Genomic DNA, 19,931 nt, shown 5'->3' on the forward strand with positions numbered 1-19,931 from the left:
AGGGAAAGGAATGAGGATGGAGGAGGAAGACAACGATATAACAAGTGAAGTTCTCACCACACGAGGGAGGTCATTTTGTGGCAAAACACAATACCGCACCAGCACAAGTACTTGAGGATGCCGAAAGGCTCCATCTCGTTGACAGCAATAGCATATCAGTGGGAACACGCTGGCAAGACAACAACATCCCCATCTCTGTGGGTCCGGGATGAAGTTGCTCACCCACAGGACGATGCTCTCCGGGACAGCCATGGGTCCCTAGCAGAAAACTCGGCTTGAAGGGAGGCCTCAGCTCCTACATCCCCAGGGGGATCTGGCAGCCATGATTCAATTTACATCGAGTCCATGACTGCTTTTTTTTTTGAGAGGGCTGGCAAGTGATGGCATTAGCCTTGCTTAGTGGGTGATTTCATCTCTGGGAGTATAAATCCTGTTAGGGATGGGTACGATCACCAATTAATTTCCCCCACCCAGCACACACCCATCACAGAAGGGGTGGTTGGCACTAATGGCAAGAAAACATCACTATTTTGGCCTTCCTTCGCTCACAAAACATTATCGCTTTGCTTCAAATATTATCCCTGGAGCTGTTTGAAGACAGCCAACACTTTTCCATGTCAATGTGATAAAACTAAAGGCTTACAGGCTCACCCAGAGATTGCAAATGTTCAGGAAGATCAGACCACAAATCTAGAGGCAGAATAACATCCCTGCGCATGGAGAGGCAGCTGCAATACCACAGCTCCCCTGTCTTGTGAGAAACGGTGTTTGCCATGCCAAGTACTCCTAAGTAGAGAGACGGGCCCCCGCAGCTTCCCAGAGGTGTTTGCCCCTGTATCACACCCTGCAAAGATTTGGGGGGGATTTTAGCTTTGCCTTTCAATCTTCGTGTGAGGAAAGACAAGATTTTGCTCTTCCTCCCCAGACTAACCCCAGAGCAGAATGATGCATGAGGTGTTTGTTTCAGTGCGTGCTAGTACTTTACCAGATGCAACAGCATGTTGGTACCTTCTTCACCTCAGTGCAGCTGTATCTGTACCTCCTTCTGAGTGGGACCTTGTTTCCAGACTCGTGTGGTTGTGGGTTTGTGGGCCCAGACAGCAGAAATACTTTTTTAAAAAAAATTTTTAGTGGTATTATGTGCTTTGACAGCACCAGACTGAGGCTGTAGGCTTAGATGTAGTATCCAGGCACCTCATTATTTCTAATTTTCTTAGCCATCATACCCTCTCCAAAAGGTAAAAACTCCAAACCTTTGTCTCTGTTTTATGTAAAAGGAACAGAGGATTACAAAAATTATGTGATTTGCTGGAGGCCAAACAGAGAGGCTGTGGTAGGGGAGAAATCTGACTGTGGGTCTTGAAGTAGCACCCTAACCATTGCTGTCTCTGTAGTGTTTTTTCTCTGCTTTGCATACTTCACTCTGAGACATGCTGGACAAGCTCCCTTGGGATAAGGAGTCATTTTTAGCCCGATTCCTTACAGAAATGAACCTCTCACAATCATGTTGTCTATCTGCCTGTCAGCCACCCACGATATGGTTTGAATCCACTGGCCAATTTCAACGAACCCAAGGCAGCAAGGAAGGGATCTTACAGCAAAGCAACTCAGATGAGCTCCATGATGAGCAGAAATAGGGGAGGGAAGAGAGGGAGAAAGCAGAGCGTGCCCCTGTGTGCCTACGGGTCACGGGGCGGCCGGACACCGCTCCTGGCACAGCATGTGATGCTTCTTGCCCCTCTCTGGGGTGAGAGAGAGAGCTCAGGGCATGACATGTAGGGCTGACGAGGCCGGGAAGGAGCTGAGCGCACTGCAGGGATGTCCTGGGTGTGCAGCTACCCCAGGAAAGAATGTGGCAGAGACCGTTCACCCCGCCGCTGGCAGAGCAACTTCTGCTCTCCACACTCCCTAACCCCCACTGGCTGCTCCTCCGGGAAAGCAGCCGATTAACATATTGCAACGAGTTAACCTTAAATGGTCTAAAAATCCAAACCTCTGCATGCAAATGCATTCTGATGCAAGAAGTGAGATAAAAGCACCACCCAGGCACAATGGAGCCCTTGGCTCAGCTTGTTTGCTAACCAAGACACTTCGGTGTTTGCGACCGAAGCCAAGGTGGACTGTGTGGCGATGCGCTCAGCCCTGTGACGATTCGCACCTCCCCACCCTATGCTACTGCCTTGCCAGCTGCAAGGCTTTGAAGCAAAACATCATTGTCCTGTGTGTTTTTTTTAGGTTTTAGTGGCTGGGATCTGTGATGTGGCCCTATTTTCTTCCTCTTGGGCAGTGCCAAATGTGGGTGGCATGGGCAAGAGCCTCCGGGCAGGGTGTCAGGCATGTGCTGGGCTTTACCAACACCAGCAGAGACGGGTAGCTCCGACCTGCCAGACGAAGGCAGGGAGTGGAAAGGTGCTTCTCCATCACTTCTGGGTGAACCTGGTCCACATCCGAGGGGCTGTGCCTGAGGGTTTGCTGCTACAGAAAGAGGCAACTCTGCCAGTCCCTTTCCTAAGAGGAGTTATAAACGCTTCCCGCTCAGTCACTATCATGCGATCTGTTTTTCACCATGTGGCTATTGCTGATAAGTGATTATCGGGCTCCCTGCGTGCAAGTCGTTTGACATTTGGTTAACTCCTTCACACTGAGTTACAGAGCCCAGTTAAGGGTCGCAGAGCCGAACTTTCACTGTCGTCCTTTCCCCAGAAGATCACCAAAAGGTCACTTCTTTCCCCCCACTTTGGGATTACAGGCCTTTTAACGCCCTTTCGAGCTAGACTTCATGAACAAAGTCCTCCTTTCAGCCAACCAGTCTTGAAATCCGACGCCCTTGTTCATTTTGCACTGCTGGTGGCAGGGAGGAAAACAACAAAGTGACATTTCTGTCGTCGGTCACAAGGCGAACAGCATAAGACAATGATATTTATCTCTTCCTTGAGCACTCTGAGGCCTCAGATCAAAAAAAAATTGCAGTCACTGGCAATCACCATTTCCAGCAATCAGGCTGTAGCAAGTCAGAAGGTGAACAAGTGCTGGTACAAATACTCAGGGACTAACCCTAATAACAGGATCCACCCAGAAAAGATGCCTTGTGTGTAACAGCAACAAACAAACGCCTTTAAACTTGCACTGGTGTTAAGTAACATAAAACTTTGCCAGATAAGGATTGTTTGCTCTCACTTCGGGGTTTCTGGCAGCCCTGCTCCTTGGATTATTTGCTGAAATGCATTTGGCTTTTTTAAAGTTTGCAATCGTAAAGGCAAAGCGATCGAGTTTCATCCTCATCTCCTACGACAGAGCAATTCTGGGCAGCATGAAAAATCCAATCTTTCCGCAGCTGGGAGGGCAAAGGAGGGTGGCAACTGTGGCACAGTTGCCCTAGATGGTGGACACGGAGGTGAGGGTGTCTGCTGCCACCAGTGTCCTGCTTGGCCCAGGTAAACTCTTTGGGGCTATATTTTGCTGTATGGTTTTAGACCACTGGATGAATTGGGGCTTCCATCACTTCCTCTAACAACAACTGAAATATAAATAACAGCAAGTCAGTGGTGGCTTGTCAGGAGAAGGGTGAAGGAAAAGTTGAGCAAAAATTTGGCCTGGCAGCAACAGAGTATGTTTCTACATACTTTTAATTAAAAAAAACCACCATGCAGTCAAGAAAAAGCACATGCAGAAGTGGCTTCAGAGGCATTTCTGCAGCAAGGCAGAAGAGGTCTCTAGCAGCAATTGCATATAAGCAGTGGAGGGCACTGGGACTCCTGGTGTCACTGGGTGCTCTTATTCTGAATCCTCTATTCTGAGTGTGACAGCAAACCCCTTCTTGCGGAAGAAATGCTGCCTGGCTGGGAGCTTTCTGGTGTCTTCCCCTGAGGAGCAATGGCAAACAGAAAAGGAGAACTTCACCTGCCTTCATTTCTCTCGCTCTTGTCACTGCTTGAGCTCAGGTTAGCCTGCACCCTCCAGATTGCAGGGGGGGTCAGTACCTGCCCACTCTCACAGTGATGGACGCACAAGCCAACAAGTCATCACCATTCGGCCTCGGAAACAAAATAAACCAGAGGATTTTTTTTTTCCAGTGTGCAGAATTGGCCAAAACAAAGATAAAGGAGAAGTTAAAAGGAATGCATCTCTACTAGTGATGTGACAACAGGGGGTAGAAGACTCTGGGAAGATGCTGGATGCACAGATTTGGGTGCAGCAGCCCTCCTTCGGGGGTGTACAGAGCTGTTGCTATAGTCAAGGAGAAGCAGGTGCCCTTCTGGAGGGAGGCAGTTTGCTCCTTCCTTCCTAGGGCTGAGTTTTGCTCTTCACACTTCAGAGTGTTAATTTGGTCTTGCAAACATAATTATCACAACATGAGGGGGAAAAAAAAGCCTGGAGATAAGTGATCCATGCTTCCCTCCCCTCCTTACACACAGCACCCCTCAGCTATCAGGTGTCAGCCCTCTCTGGACCCCAATTCATGGTGTCGCAGACACTTACACTGTATTTCTCCCTGCTTAACCAAGCTCAGGTCAAACCAACCCACCTCCTTGCTTCTCTGAGCCTGCTGCCTCCCCATCTTGTGTGCCCCTTGCATCTTGCCTTGCTGTGGTCGTGGCCCGCTGGGAGTTCCCGAGGGAGGGCTGGGAAGTATTGTGGGGAAAGCAGGGGCAGCACGATGCAGCAAAGGGGGTTTTCTCGTTTGCCACTTGGGTGTAGTTTCCAAATCCCCTAAAATGGAGCTGTGCCTACAGATCAGAGAAGGAAGCCCTGGTCCCACGGGGATGCCGAGGGGAAGACAAGACCAGCGCATGCTCTCCCCAGCCTTGCTGGCCTCAATCCTCACCCCGAGGCCTCTTCCAGACCTGAGTTTCAGCATCTCCATGTCACGTTACTCATCAGACACAGTGTCTCCAGGCACATCATTCCCTCCCATCAGTGTCCCAGGCAATAACCACAGCCAAAACAAGGATATGTTGGGAAACACCTTCTTCTTTCAAAGACTCATCCAGTGCAGCAGCAGCCATGTGCTTGGGTGTACTGAGATGTGGCTTAGAGTCACTTTACCAGCATGAAAGGGAACGAAAATGGCACGTTGATGTCTTTTTTCTGGTGGCTGCTGTCTGGATGGGTTTTATTTTGTTATTTCCATTCAGTCCAGATGAATCTTCACCTCTTTCAGCTCCTAGGGTGATACCAGGTGCTGCTGATGCTGGCCATGTCCAGCACCCACAGAGGAGCAAAACCCCTGGTGCCGCAGCACTTGCAGTGCCATGTGGGTCTGAGCCCCGGGGCTCTGACCTGGGGCCGGAGGCCGACCTCAGTGTTAATGCAGCCAGTAGCTTCTGGGGCTGATGGAAGAAACCTGGGGAGATGCAGGAAGGTGCCGTCCAACTGGATGTGGCCAAATCCTGGAGCCCACGTCCTCCCCGTGATGTGAAGCCCGAGTCGTAGCGAAACTCTCATGTGTACCCACAGCTCGGCCGTTTAGCTGCAAAGCCACTTGGCGAGCGGCGTGCTCTCAGCCTGCAGAGGGATGTGGAGAGGTGTCGGGGCAGTGAGTGGGTGAGAAAGCAGCAAAGGGATGGATGGCACAGCAACCACAGGAAGCTCGCTGTGGCTAAGAAGCAGCACTTAACTCTTTGGTGCGTGCTGTAGGGACTTAAAGTGCTCATCAGCAGCACAGAGAGCAGGTGGGATTTGAGGCACCTGGGAAGGGATCCTGGGTGTTTTCTGCAGGCCAGGACCAGGCGGGTTCACCTCAGCCGATGTATTTTTCTCTGGCTGCCTGTTGTGTGGAGATGGCCCCAATGCCTCTGAATTGTGACTTTTCCTCCCACGAGTCAAAGGTGAGGAGCCACATTAAACCACAGCCGTCCCCATCCACTTGCAGAATTGCTCCTGGGATGGCATTTTCTGAAGTTTACTTTGAAATATTCCCCACGGCGTGGTTCCCACCACAGCCTCTCTGAAACCACGTCCTTGCCTTGGTGGTCTCAGGTGAGGTGCTAGTCCAGCTATCCCTGCTGCTTTCCCTTCCTCCTCTCTTAACCCTTGATGCTGATCTGAGGCTCCCTCGATTTGGCTTCTTTCTCAGCATCTTTTCTTGTCTCATCAGGATTACATCTATGGAAGAGCCATAGGCTGGACTTTAGCCTACCCAGCCATGCAGAGACATGGTGAGTGTATTTGGGGAGGGGATGAGGGTAGGGCCAGGAGCACTGTAGCTCTCTGTGAGCACAGCCCCATGCAAGGAGAGGCTGGTTTGCGCTGTGGCCGACCTCCCCTGGAAGTACAGCCGGCACTGCCACCCCTGCTTTCCCTCATCCGACCTACGACATGGGCAAAGACACGGTGGGATCTGCAGCCAAACAAATTAACATGCTGCTGAGAACACACTTCGACTAGGGCTGGATTGATTTTCCCGGCCCCTGTGACTGATACAAGCATGTCCAGCCAGGGAATTGTAAAGAAAACAGGCTTGAAACCAATTTCATTGCAACCAGCACCAGCTGCATGCATTGATAAAGCCTTTGATAACATTGCGAAGAAGAGTTATCGATGTTGGAAAGGGCTGTCTTGTAGCTACGGCTCCCTCACTGCCGGGAGCTGGAGGCAGGTACCAGCAAGTGCTTACAGCACCCAAAAAACATCCCTTGCAAGTAGTGAGGAGCCGGGGCAGCCCGGTGACACACGGCTGGGCTGAGGCAGCAGCCAGGATGAGGATGGAGACCTCAGCCTGTCCCACACCATGCTGGTGAGCTGCTTGCTTCATCCCTGCTTGCACCTGGGTTGTATTGACTCACTCATGGCTCCTCCACCCCAGAAGAAGATGGAGGTGTGGAGCAGAGGGACATCTCAGAGGGACAACAGCTGCCTGTCCCTTCAAAGGGGACTCTGAGGAGGGGGGCTGTTGTCTACGTGTGGCAACCAGCAACTACAACACATGCATCATTTGCTCTCCCCTTGTGTGCCTGTCCTCTCAGCCCCTCACTTTATTGCTCTTTTCTGAAGTACCCGTGAGATACAGAGGCTTATCAAAGCATCCCAGAGATAACCATTCAGACCATCTTGGGAGCGGTGACAGGCCAGTGGGATCAGCAGGACTGCCCTGACCCCACAGCCTCTTATTTTGTAAAATTTGGCTGCGTTGGCTTAACCGTGGTGCTCACCTTGGCTGCAGTGACTGAACCCCACGGCTGAGGTTTGAACCAGGTCGGCTCTCCCAGGCTCATTAATCTAACTAAACTATTAAACCCTGCTTGGGGTGACAGCTTATTGCAGGGCTAATGTGGTTATGCTGCAGCGAGCTGCTCGCTCTGCCTGGCTCTTGCGGGGACCCACAGTCCACACCTGCGCGGGGGCTTTGCAACCCCCTCCAGCTCTTTGGGATGCTGTGAGAAGGCACGGAGCCCTTGCCAGAGATTTACTTGTCTTCCAAGCCAGGATGGATTCTTGATAGCCCAGAAATTCAAAATTAGGAAAACACCCTGAAAACAAAACGAGACCTGGAAAGGAAATGACACCCAAAGGTCTGATCGCATCTGAGCTGCCTGCAGCTGAGCGAGGTTAAAAGATAATGGAGCCCGACTAGCTGTCACCACCAGCCTCTCTGCCAGCAGGCTCGGCCTCCTCCCAGGCTCTTTCAAAATTACTGGCTCAGCCTCTCCGTAACCCATTTTGCAGGTTAACTGCGATGATTTCATGAGCCAGCCTTTGCTTCCCCAGCCTCCATTGCCTGCACGGGTGCAGTCAGGGCTCTGCGTGGGGAGGGAGGCCCCGAGCAGTGCCGTCCTGGCCAGGGGTGGGGAGGAAGTGGGGACTTTTTGTCGGGGCACAGCTGCCAACAGATCGAGTCCTGTGGGTCAGTTAGGGTTGCAAAGGAGGCCTTGGTAGTATGTGTGCCCCAAAGTGCCACATGGGCATATGGGAGGAAGAAAAAAGGGGATGAGCACAACCTGCTTCCATTTTATACTGCAGCAGAGCTGGAAGGGTGCAGGGAAAGCACCCAATGAGCCTGTCATTAGGACCTGGGAAGCTTGCAGCCAGGGTCCAGCCAGGCTTGCTCCATCTCACACCCCAGATGTGGTGCGGCAATTAAATGGTGTGCTTGGGGCCACCTCCATGGGAGCATCACCTAAGTGGGTGCTGTGTGTTACCCCTCTGGCTAGTTCCTGCGGGAGGGATACCTGGCTGAGAGCTGCTGGGTCCCCGGCCAGCTCCAGGGTGGGGATGAACTGGGGGTCGGGACAGCACAGTTGTGCTCTGTGCAACCACCAGCCCTCTGGGTGCAACGTGCACGGGCACTGCCGGGCTGCCGCAGGGCCAGGAGTGCCTCCAAGCCCGAGGTCTAGTTGCCAAAACGCTCCCAAGTTTGCAGAGGGCTGCGTGCTCCCATTGGTGGTGCTCCCGCCCTCCCTGGAGAAGGGCTTTGAGGTTCAAGGACAGCATGGTGACAGCATCACAGAGGCACGTGGGGCCAGTGTCCTGACTGGGTGTCGGAGCAAAAGAGGGGGCTGGTATCGTCTCTGGATGCACGCTGTGTAACTTTAGCTCCACTCTGTTCCTATTTGTCTTTGCTTCTTGCATGTTGTGAATAGATATTAGCTCAAGCTCAATGGGCTCCACACAGGTCTTGGAACCAGATGATTCAAGCTGGGATTTGTTCCGTATCTCGGGTTTCACGTGTTTTCTTTAGCTGAATTTTAATTGTGGGGTTTTTCTTTTTGTTTGGTGAGACATTCTACCCAGGTGTGGTTTCTTTGCAGCTGTAAATATCCCCAAAAAATACCATTCCCTGATTATATGAGGGCAAAGAGGAAGTGCCCTAAAACTTGACAGGTAGGTTTTTATCACAGCTCTTTGTCTGGAAAGCCATTGGGAATGTGTCCACAGAAAATGTCTGGCACTAGTCTGTAAAATAGCATACAATGTCAGCAGAGCCCCAGAAAGAGGAGTGTAACATGGTTAAACAAAGCCTGGATTAGGTTTAGCACACCTTTATTTCCACCTCGAACCACCAGACCTCTCCTCTGAATGCAGCTGAGCTCAGGGCCTGCTGGGGACAGGAAACAGAATTCTCCCCGCTTTCCTAGCGGCCTGACTTTTTGTGGGTTGGTCCTGACAGGCTGCAGTAACCCACAGGCTGTTTTATACATCCTGAGCCGCAAGAGGCCAGGAAGAGGCTGGTGGCCAAAACCAAGGTGGTCTGGTCCTACGTGGACCCGTCAAACCTCATGCAATTAATTCCCACTTCCTGCTGCTTCCTGCCCCCATTGCCATTTGTCCCCACCAGCTGCAGCGGTTGTGTTTGGGTCACGGAGCGGGAGAGGGGCTGGCAGCTATATCCGAGGGGGTCCTGCATTTGGAGGAACACCCTGCTCCAAACCAGCACCTTTTCCATCCACAGGTTGGTGTTGGGAGCCCTCCTGCCCTGCAAGGGGTCTTGTACCTGGGAGACGAGGATGCTCGGCAGAGCTATTGACTTCTTCCCTTGGCTGTTGTCTCATGCCAGGGACGAAACTGCTCCATCCCTGTTTGCCACGGAGGGGAAAAAGCAGTTATCCAAGTTGAGTGCACCCCGTGTAGGGAGGCAGCAGTGTGTTTGGGCCACCAGCCCCAGCCCTGCATCACTGCATGGGGTCTACAACCCATCCTGGAGCCTGCCAACACCTTGTCCGGGCATGTACGGGTGTTGGCGGCACTATAAGACCTTTAAGAGGGACTGGTTTGACAGGCCACTCCTGCCTTTTGCTAACTCCCCCTCCCAAACTCATTCAGGGCAACTTACCACGGGCTGCCCCATCTCACGGGCGCCCCAGAGCTGGGTTTCCCTGGTGTTCTTAAGTGCTGTCAGCCAAGGGCCAAACCACTCTGAATTATTGCTCTCCTTGCTGCTGGGCTGTTTTAACACCATCCAACATGATACCAGAAGTGTCACAGCCCGGGGGAGCGAAGGATGGTCCCATCCCTACAGGTCACCCCAGAGCCACCCATGCGATGGCATCCATCTTGAGAAATCACATCTGGAGTAGAGGGTGATGCATTTCTAGGGTGCCGGGGAGTATGCGGTCCCCTGCTTTGCCTACCCTTGGTGCTGTGCCCGCCGCGTGGAAGAAAACCCTCCCGAGGAAGGCGCTGAGCGAGGAGGGCTCTGCATCCCCCCATGCCCGCAGTGCCCTTATCAGCCTGCTGGATCCCGGCTGACGGATAGCTGCAGGCAGCAAATTTGAGCAGCATTTCGATGCCAATTTAAATAAATAAATGAGTCTGAATGCTTCGCCTTGCAGAATGGCATCTCATTCAGCCGTTCAAGCATCAAATACCTACAGGATTCTTTGGGTCTCAATTTGCAGAACTATTTCCCTTTCGAGTGCTCTTTTATTTTTCTTTTTGCTTATTTAAACCTGTTTTTCCTGTAGTGAACAAGCCTTGCAGGTGAAAGGAGGAAGGTTTTAGATGTTGGCAGAGCTTTCCTCCAGATTTAAAAGGGATCAGCGGACTCTAGTTAAAAAGGTCTTCCCCAGCCCCTGCTTCCCTGGTTGCAGCTAGTGGGGATGCAGAGGGACATTCCCGTGGTCATTTTAGTTTGGGTCCCCTTGGGCTGCCAGATCACTCGTGCCAAGCCTGTTGCTCGCAGCTAAGGCCAAGCAGATGTGCTGGTGCTGAGGGGAAGCGCTCGCCCACCCAGGGCCAAGCAGTAACTGTGGGAGCTACTGCCGGCCAGGGCTGCAGCCCCCTCCCCAGCCCCTTAGATGGGTCACGGGAACTGGATGGTAGGAGGAATATCCATGTGCCCAAAATACCACAGATGTCTTAAGGACAGAACAAGCTCAGGCCTGGTGAAGTTGCCTTTAGCGTCAACGGGATGGGGGAAAGCGCCAGGTTGGGGAGGAGGGTGAGGAGGTGACATCCCCCAGCTGCAGCCTCCCTGCTCTGCCCCTTTGCTTTTCTGGGAGCTTCGGGCCATGGGGGTTGCAAAGAACCACCTGGAGAAACTACCCGAGGCACCTCAGAGGCTGGAAGAGCAGAACACAAATGGAAAGGAGCTGGTATTATTGTCTTTTTATTTTTAAGCCAAACACAAGAATATTAAGGGATCTGATTCATGGTGTTTCAGCACCTGGGAGTGATATACAGCAGAGCCTTCTCAGAGGCACGAGATTTTCCTTGCATATAATCTAAAACAAATGTCTTCCTAGCCAATCTCTAATCAAGGCCTTATGGATCAGTGAATAAATATAGGGACTTAGTTAAATTAGCAAGATTCATGATGGTGGTGGTTTTAAGGCTACCTCATTCCACCCACACACCCCCTTATGTAGATCATCCTCTCCTGCCTTCAGGTATCTGCTTAATGCAGATAATCCAGGTATGGTGTTTTGCAGGTATTTGGGAATAAGCAATGACGTTTCAGGGCAATGACATGCACACAGGCTCAAGCTCGGGTAAAACAGCCGAGTGCAGTTCTCCAAGTGCAGTTTCCCTTTCCTGACGCTTGCATCCTCGTGCTTTCGCACCATGCTTTCGCGTGCGGCAGTGCCGCTCCTGTAAGGCTGTAGCGGCCTTTTGCACCGGTGTGGGAGGAATGTGGCAAGCAGAGGGCTTGCGCTGACGGCCTTTCTAAGGGCATCTGGTCTCTCTCTAGCAGCAGTCACGGTGGTCAAGATTTTGCACATCAGCCAGACCATAAATAAATGGTTTGGCCTCATGTTTTAGACATGTTTAGTAAACGTAGTGCAAATTCTGCTGCATCTCTTCAGCTTTTCCGTCTTCCTGCCAGCTCCCCGTGAGCCCCAGCTGCCTTCCCCGTGCTGCAGATAACGGAGAATTGACTCTATCCCCGTTGCCGATCCTCCCCAGGAGTGGCAGGTCAATGCCGTGGGGAAGATATGCTCCCCACGGGGCCCACCTCCCCTGGTCTCTCTCGTTTCCAGCCAGCCTGCACGCTCAGTGTAGCTGGAGCAAGGCGGAGAGAAAGCGGCTCTCTGACACACCTCAGTTAGCGAACGATGGAGCTTGCTCCCTCATGGGAACGCCGCTGCTGCTGGAGTGATAAACCAGAGGTATGTGGGGATTCCAGAGAAGAGCTGGGGAGCCAGGGATGAGCGAGACATTGCTATATGTCTCTGCGAACAGACACAGCCATTGCGCAGGAACTGAGAAGTTCGGGAGACCGGGGAGCCCTGTCCTTGGCTCTGCAGAAACAGGGATGCCACTGATGGGGAGGTCTGCACATCTTTCCTCAGGTCTCAGCTGTTAGAATGGGACTGAATCCATTTTATAGTCCTTGACCTGCCAAGCCCATGCTAGCACACCGCAGGCCTCCCCAGCTGCTGGTTGCCAGGCAAGCGCCAGCTCTCAGAGCAGTTTGATGGCAGGAAGCTCTGGGCACCTTGGCCACTGCCACGAGTGGCCAGGACCAGGGCAAGCAGCGCAGGCAGTCACTCAGGCCCTCCTCTGCTCTCTGTGCCCACGCTATCCCTCTCTGCCCTCTTCTCTTCAGCCCTTTCCTACCCTCAGGGTAGCAAAATCCAGTTTTGCCCACACCGCCACCCTGCTATTACCCGCGCTGGCTCCTCTCCAGTTTCCCCAGTGCTCGGAGATGTGTATCTCACTCTGCCTCCTCCCGCAAGCGGTCCCTGCGAGCTACCAGCTCAGCAAGGCTGAGTGGAGTTTGCTGCATCTTGCTTGTGTTTCCCAGGCCCCCTTGCACCTTGGTGGGAATGGCTCCAAAACCGAGCGCTGTGAGCAGCGTGGCTGCACGTGAGCGCATTTGCCGAGCCCAGCTGGGGAACTGAGATCTGGCTGAAAAAATCCCTTTTATTTTAATTTATTTTCTCCCCTGGGTTATTTTTTAATCTAGCTCAGCTCCTCGACCTGGTTTCCTCTGGTTCCTCCAAAAGAGCCAAAGGGCAGCCTGGAGGCAGGTGGGAGGACGGGGACGCTGCAGAGTTCAGCCCACCAGCAATAAAGCTGCAACGTCAGCGGTCCGAGGCGAGTTCAAACACCAAACTCTGGAGCTTCTTCCTTCCCCTCTTCCCCGCAGACCAGGAGCGGCACCTTTCCACAGAAGGGCTGGTGCCTAGGGAGCATGGCCGCTGCTCCTGGCTAGCGGGAGCTGACTTGGAGCGGAGATTCCTTCCCCACCGCCACTGCAGCCCTTCGAAATGTGTTTACATACCAGATGGGAATAAAAAGTTAGAATTTCACTGGTGTTTGGCCAGGGAATCATTCTGATTTGAAAACACTTCCATGACTTGTTTTTTTGATTGTGCTAGCAGAAATAAATGGAGGGACTGAAATGGGCATGGAGCGATCAGCAGATCAGGCTGCTTGGACAGCCCAGCTCCGTAGGGCTTTCTCACAGGAGGCTGTCCCACACCGTGTGTCCCACCAAACTCGTTTGTTTTCTAGGCCCATTATATTTCCCTAATGTCTCGGTGGGTTGTCCTCACCAAGCCTACATGCCATAGCCCACTTTTGTGCTCCCTCCTGGTCATGTCCTTACCTCAGATGATCTGCTTAAAGAGGTTTAGTGAACGTCCCTTCTAATGAGGCCGTCACAACCCTGGCATTGCTGCCTGGGGGAGTTTCTGCAGCTCGTGCCTCTCAGAGCTATTTTCCAGCATGGAGACTTCACCAGCCCCAGATAAGTAGGGAGTCTGGAGCAGCTCCCTTTGCCATCCTCCTTTGAACTCATTAGTGAAGGTGCCAAGACTTGACGAGATATTTAGTTCGCTGGCACTTCCTTAGGCCTCTGTGCCCTAAATAGCACTCAGCAGTCATTTATCATCGCAGTCCGGGTCCTCCAGGCAGTGTGCTTTTGCATGGCTGTATTTATAGCCATGCCAATTTTCTTTTTTTTTTTTTTTTCAGAAATACAGAAATACTTATATTCTCTGCTGAAATTTCCTGTTGAAGCTACCACGTTCCTGTGGTTCAATAAACATCAGCCACCTCTCAAGCAAAGTTTGTCACAACATATTCCTCTCTCATCCCTTGATCTCTACTAGCTGTGGCTGCTCTTCTGCTGGGAACTACCCTCATTTCTCTGCTATGGGCACAAAGTTGGCTTTCCCAGTGGATGTGGCACCTGGCTAACGCTTGGACCTCACAACTCTCCCCTGTCCCACATCTTGGTTTGTGTCACAGGGTATTGGCCGCCCTGCGAGCAACAAAACTGGCATGCATCCAGCCATGGGGCGTGGAAGAGGCTGGGGTGAAAGGCTCAGCATGGCAGCATGCCTCCCAGCTCCCCTGCATTGGGGGGTCCTGCTAAGTCACATCCTTACCTCTGCCCGCAGCAGGTTTGGCAAACAGCCCGTGGAGCCATCTCTTTCTCCAGGAACCGCAGCCACACTCCAACGCCCCCGTTTGAGAAATTGGTCTAATTAGAGGAGAGTGAAACGCTTCTCCTGCTTGGAGAGCTGCAAGTCCCCAGCCTACTTAAAGCTCCGCAAAAGACCATTAGTGCGACAGCATGTCTCCCCAGAACTACACATTTGCTCATGCACTTGGCAGGCAGCCGACCAGATGTAGCCAGGCTGTCTGGGGGTGCCAAGCATAACAATTAACAGCCACTTCGTGGTGGGACTGGCAATGGCAGCTGCAAATTGCAGGCACGTTTGGCTGCCCACCTTGCTGCCAGGCACAGCGTAGTCCTCTTGCACACCTCCAAGGGGCACTGCCGGAGGTCAAGGAGATGACAGTGAGGGTCCTTTGGTGCCAAATGGCTGCAGGATCTCGGTGACTTACTGAAAATGAAGTCCTGCGGTGATGTGCATCTCAGCTAAACCATTGAATATTGTACCTTATTTCTGTCAATGTGCTGTATCTGTTTGGGTTTTTTAATGCTGACTCAAGCTGCAGTTCTGCAAACACAGAGTAACCTTATCCAGGTGAACAGCCCTGCGGAGTTCGGGAGGGATGCTGCCATGTTTCTTGCTTGCAGCAGCAGGCACAAGGTGCTTTGTTAGGTCTTAATTACTTCCTTAGTATCCAAAATTCTTAAATTTGCCACCAAAGGCAGAGAGAAATAAAAATGTTGCACTTTTGCAGCTCAGATATTTGCAGCCATGAATAATACACTCACACGCTCATTTACTAATGGATACACTTCTCCTCTAATTTCTTTCCCCCTCCAGACATTTGCAAAAGCTCTTTTCATTCCCATCACACCTTCAGCGAGCAGTAAGCCATTCTGCGTTTTGTTGCTCTTATCTCTTCTCTGAAAGCTTTTATTGACTGTATGTTAGTTTTGTCTGCTCACCTTTTCCATTTCCTACCTAGCCTTTTTTTTTTTTTTTTTTTTTTGCTGTTGTTGTTTCAGGGCTTCAGATCTACGAGAATTCCCCTGTGGAGCTATTTTGGATATTTCTCACTGCGGCAGCTGAAAACTCCTGGAAGAGCTAATGACAGGAGCAATAAGGAAAAGCAGAGTTGGCTCCAGAATATGTCGGGATTAGGGGAGGAGTTCAGTAAATTATTGAACTACCTGGATGAAGAATTCATATCCAAAAGCGATTTTGCCGTAGTGCCTGACTCTCATTTACATTTAAGAGCTGTAAGTGTTTCAGGGATGAGCTCTGAAGCTGCTTCTCTGCATATTTCTTGCTTCAAAGAGAAGGAAGAGCCTCTTCCCTTTTCATACAGCACGTGGCTGCAGATAAAAAATGCTGTGGGTCGCAGGAGGGCCGGCTGGGGCCAGCCTCCATGCTGAACCAATGAGCAGCACCCGGTGACCCCGTTCAGAGATGGGTTTTCGTTTCTGCCCTCATACCTGTGCCGCAGTGGGCATCCACAACAAACCTTTAACTGAGGCTAAACTGGGTGACCCGGCCGGTTTGCTCTGCTTTGCCTAAAACTAGGCACAGAGGTATCCCTCTCCTGATGCAGGCAGCTGGTGCCCCTTGCACAGGGTTTGCACAGCAGGTCTGGGGTGGAGGTTTGGTCAAGACAAGGCACCGGGGCTCTTCCCCTCCCTCGTACAGTCCCCCTCTGCGTGACTGCGATATGAAATCACCCTTTCCCTGCCCAGCTGCCTTGGAGGCGATGGATGCACCAGTTTTTTGGCTGTTTCACCGAGCAGGTCTGCAGCCAGGACAAGGGTCGAGCGGCTCGGGCACTGATGAGGGCAGGAGGAGCCCGTGGCACACAGGCAAACGAGAGCAGCTACCTGCTTTGCTTCCACTGCCAGTTGCCGTTGGCTGGAGCAAGGGACTTTCCGAATTGCTGATGCATGAAACCACTAACAGCTCGGCTTTGATGCCTGTACTTTGAAAGGAGTCCTGAATTTTCCAAAGCAACCGACTCTCATCAGAGGTCGGAGGCGACCGCGTTTGCCTGAATTTCGCTTCAGTTGCGAGCTCTGCGCCGCATGTTCGGAAATGCCCAACTACCTTTCGGAACCTCAGTTTTGGATGACTGGGCTTGTGGCTGCTTTTGGAAACAAACCACGGTGGCTTCCTCAGATGTTTTGGTGGCTGTTGGCCACCTTAGTGCTGCAGTAACCAGAAGGGCTTTGTGCAGAAGCATTTCTATAGCTCCCCGATGGAGAGGTGTAGGGTTGGCCACCCTTCCAGAGCCCTCTGGCTCCCCAAGCCTTCCTTTCTTTGCTACCAGTCCTTTGAATATCAAAGCAGGTGTTTTGCTGATGACTTTGCTCTGCAGAAAGGGGCTGGTGTTGCTCCCCACCGTCGCTTGGTTTTTGTAAGGCAGAGAAAAGCTCTTTGCTGGGCTCAGGCAAAACCCACAGAAGAAAGGCAGAGTTTCTAGGTCACGCTGTTCTTGAGAGATGAGGCAAAAAGAGAAAACAGGTTAGGAGACTCTCGAAACGCCTAGCAGAGAGAACGCCAGACCCAAGCATTGTGTGGACCAGAAGACAGAGTCCTCTCTTATGTGTCTTGGAAACACCTCGTCCGACCTGCTGTGGCCAGGTACCTTCTCACAGGGCTCCTGCTGTTGGCAGCCCAGCTGAGCCCATGGTTAAGCTGATGCTTGTTTGGGGGAAGCAGAGAGGAAGATTCACCTCTGAGCAAGAACCCATAACGCTGCATCCATTCTATCCGCCCTGGCTCTCCGGAGCATTCCCAGGCTTTTTCTTTCCATGCTCCGCTGGAGTCTAATCCTGCATACAGAAAGTTCCTCATGCTTTTTGCTCTTATTCCTCCAGGGCATCTGTTTTCTCTTGCATTCTGTCTGGCTGTTCAACAGCCTGAACTCAGTTACTCTAATCCCTCCATCTTCAGTGATGTTCTCAGCTCCACATAATAAATATTAACAGCTTACATGTATCTTGGGGTTCTTATGCAAGGACTCCAAATAGCTTTATGGTTCATATGCACATGGGGCTCACTTTATTCGCCAGCAAAATACAGCCACCGATGAGACAGCAGTTGTTTAGCAACCTATGGCGACAACACACAATAGTTAAGACGGGAAGTGAAGATAAATATCTTATCCATTTGAAACTCCAGGAGGGGATTGGAGTTGGCAGAGTATAAGTACTCGTGTTGAAATTTAGCCAGAATACTCCAAATAGCATTCCTATGCTTACAGAAAGAGCTATAGGATTTAAAATACCTAACCCGTCCCTGGTGGTTTATTTACAGCTCACGTTAACGGCACTGACATTTTAGGGTGCCAGCGACGCTCTTAATCGGAGAAGGGCGAGTCACTTGAGTAATGAACTATACAGGATTACTCTAAAGCCCTTCCTCAGAATTTCTAGGGAAGCAAAAATCAGACTATTATATATAAACAACTATTAGCTATCAAATTTTAAAATATTTATACATTTTAGGCAGCTTCACCCTTCAACTATGGCTATCTCTGCCCCGTGACGACAGGAGGCCAATTGCAGCATATTTTCAGAGGTGCCACAAACCCTTCTGCTATCTCCTAACACTCTCAAAAACTTAATGTGGTGGGGGAAAAAAAAGGGGGAGAGGAACACATTCCTTCCTCTTCAGAGCGTGGCAGCTGAGGGAGCAGACACTCTGGTCGAGGATGCTGCAGTTCCCTTGCATGGTCCAGGGAGCATTGGTGGCACCAAGTGGCACTCACTCACTGCGTGCCTCTTCCCTATTGGAAAGTCCAGGTGTGCCAAAAGCAACCGAGTGTGAAGAGGTGAATGGAAACAAACCAGCCCACATTAGCTTCAGCTGATGTCTCCGCTGCTGAAGAAAACCCAAGCCCTCTGTGACTTGCCCACAGACCGTGTACCGGAGCTGAGCACTAACTACCGGCTGTGACCCTGCCTGGCTATCCTTCCGCTATTTACAGATTTTGTTATAAATGGGTGTGTTGCTCAGCTAATGGAGAGCTTAAAATAAAAAAGTCCCTGGTGATCCTTCAGCGGCACAGATGGAGAAGACCTCAGTTTTAGGTGGTATCAAAGGGCCCCCCGTGGCTGCAGACCGCCATACCTCAAGGCAGCCTGCGAGTTTCCAGGTTTCCCTCTGATGGTTTATTTCCATCCCAGGCTGGGGTGGACACAACCCTGCCAAGCATTTTTTGGAAACTACCCTTTCCCAGCACTGCAGAGGCCCCCCTGCTTGTCCTGGGACTGTGAGATGTATGGCAGGGCAGAAGGTGCAGACAGCTGCCAGCAAGGGCATCTCACCAACACCCGCTGAGCCCCCTCCACCAGCGCTGGGTGCTCCCCACCGGGATGCTGGAAAGGTTTCTCAGGGGAGGAGAAGCAAGGAGGGACAGAAAATTAGGGATGGGAGGGATGATGGGGCACCCAGGCACCTCCCCCTGGTGAGATGATAACGGTGGTTTGGGGAGGAGCAAGAGTGCAAGCTGAGAGAAGGCTTTTGGGGATGGCTCAGGACAGATGCACTGCTTCCAACTCCAGAGCAACACAAGCCCCAGCTCTGTACTGAAACCAGCCCCAACACGGCATCATCTTTCAGTCTGCTCTTTCTGGAGGTCCTCAAAGGCAGAGGGGAGTCTACAGAGCCCTTTCCAGTCTTTGCTGGGGTTTCTCCATGCCCCTGGTGCGCAGCAAGGTGCACACGGCTTTCATCCTCCCCAAGAGCATCTGAAGTCTTTACATCATCTTTGGCCCTGCCAAATCCTCAGCGTGCTGCTTCAGCTCGGCTGCCCACTCACCTCACTGCTCATCCATGAGCGCTGGGACTGGGACCTTCTCCCAGCCTGTCTCACCAGCCACAGCCGGAGCACCTCTAACGACCCTCAGCAAGCACCCGCGGCTTGGGGACATGCAGAGTGTGCCTGCTGCTCCCATTCCAGGGACAGGGCTTCTCATTTCTACCCTTGTCTCACAGGCGGGTAGCTCTTGAAAAATAACATTAGCTGCCTTTACGACAGACTTATTCTGCATATTCAGATCATAATTTGCCAGCTCCTCTCCAGCAGTCTCATGGTGCACAGCTGCACTGTTTTTCTCCCTTTCTGCCTAGGACTTTATGTTTCTAGTGGTTTTGAATTTCACTACACTGCAAAAAGGCCCCTGCTCTTGTTTCTCCAGATCTCTCTGCTTCTGTCCTCTTCCCTCCACTCCTTCATTTTTAAAGGTGCAGGGGAGAGGAGGTTTTTCCACTGTTGTTACAGCCTGCATCTCCCCATTGCTCCCTAAGGACAATATCAAATACCAACACTCGCTCACAAGCCTCCTGCCCCCGTACACAACATTCAGTCTGTCTCTTTGACCTGGACTCCTGAGCCATGGCTTACGTAGCACGTACAGGAAACGTATTTTCCTCATCCTTCTTCCAGTGGCTGTACATACACAGCTTAGGGTGATCCACCCGCTCCTACCCACTTTATTTTTTTCATACTTCATAAACAGGTAATCATGCCAAAGGATAAGTTTGTTTTGCGTGATCTGCTTTATATAAATGTGCTTGGCAATTCTTAAACTTTTCTCTGGAGCATCCACATGCTGGAATATTTCCCATTGGAACTGTTCTCGGTGTAAGTTA

This window comes from Nyctibius grandis, chromosome 5 (assembly GCF_013368605.1).
Source record: "Nyctibius grandis isolate bNycGra1 chromosome 5, bNycGra1.pri, whole genome shotgun sequence".
Lineage (NCBI taxonomy): Eukaryota > Metazoa > Chordata > Aves > Nyctibiiformes > Nyctibiidae > Nyctibius > Nyctibius grandis.